Source organism: Capsicum annuum, chromosome 4 (genome assembly GCF_002878395.1).
Source record: "Capsicum annuum cultivar UCD-10X-F1 chromosome 4, UCD10Xv1.1, whole genome shotgun sequence".
Lineage (NCBI taxonomy): Eukaryota > Viridiplantae > Streptophyta > Magnoliopsida > Solanales > Solanaceae > Capsicum > Capsicum annuum.
Window position 1 is genome coordinate 9416152 of NC_061114.1, and position 1149 is coordinate 9417300.

General features: G+C 37.8%; 1 long non-coding RNA gene across 2 annotated transcripts in view; it reads left to right on the top strand.

Moving 5' to 3' along the window:
* LOC107869840 overlaps positions 1–766 on the top strand; it is a 5886-nt gene extending 5120 nt beyond the window's left edge. For both annotated transcript variants that reach the window (XR_007054395.1, XR_001673974.2), the window contains one exon: positions 534–766. This is a non-coding gene — a long non-coding RNA (uncharacterized LOC107869840). The remainder of the gene's footprint in view (positions 1–533) is intronic.
* Positions 767–1149: the final 383 nt, after the last annotated feature.

Here is a 1149-nt window from a genome sequence, read left to right on the forward strand (position 1 = left end):
TATATTATATATTTATGGGATCGGAGTGCACTCCTGCACAGTATATTATATATTTATGAGATTGAAGTGCACACCTGCACAGTATTATATATATATTTATGGGATCAGAGTGCACGCCTGAATAGTATATTCTATATTTATGGGATCGGAGTGCACGCTTGCATAGTATATATATATGGGATCGGAGTGCAAGCCTGCAGAGTATATACATTTGCATTGCATTGTATCACACTGCATTGATTTGCTTGCTTCAGATTGGTTAAAGTGGATTGTGAACTTGTACTTATTGTATATGTGTTATTTATTTGACTGGATTGAGAAACTCTTGGATTGTGTTACGATATCTTTATGAATGTTAAACTGGAATATTCTGTTTGATTAATATGGTCTTCCTAAGCGCAGGTTTTGTATTTGTGCTTAAATATTTTATGTGGTGTCACTCGTCACCACTTTGAATTAGGGTCGGTCGACGACGCTTGCTGAGTACACGTGGTTTCGTACTCACTCTTGCTTTTTCTGCACCCTACATGCAGGTACAGATCCGACGATCTCTTGATATTGATTTCTGTGGCTCCTTCGTTGCTAGCATCATCAGAGATTCGAGGTAGCTGCTACTGGTTTCAGCGACTACTGAAATCTCCTCCAACTTTATTCTTATGCATTTTCCGCATTTTGAAAGACTCGAACTTTCTTTTGGTTCTGTATTTAGTGGCTTCTATTAGTGACTTCCAGACCTGGGATCATCTATGAATTAACTTTACTAGCCTACTTATCTACTTATGAGATTATTCGGGATTGAATCTATTATTATTTCTTTCTGTAATTGGGTATTTGGCTTACCTATCACGGAGGGGTGAATAGGTACCATCACGGTCCCAAAATTGGGTCATGACAAGTTGTTGTCTAAAATTATGTATGCAACAAGTATGTTATCTAAAATTGTGTATGCAACAAGTGCGTTCGAAGTATGGGAGGATTTGAATGAGAGATTTGACAAGGTGAATCGTATGAAACTGAATCAATTGCACAGGGAAATCGATACTTTGGCATAAGAAACTGATTCTGTGGCAACTTACTTCACAAAGTTGAAGAATATGTGAAATGAGTATAATGCAGTGGTTCCAGCGTGTAACGCCCCGAAATCTAGTT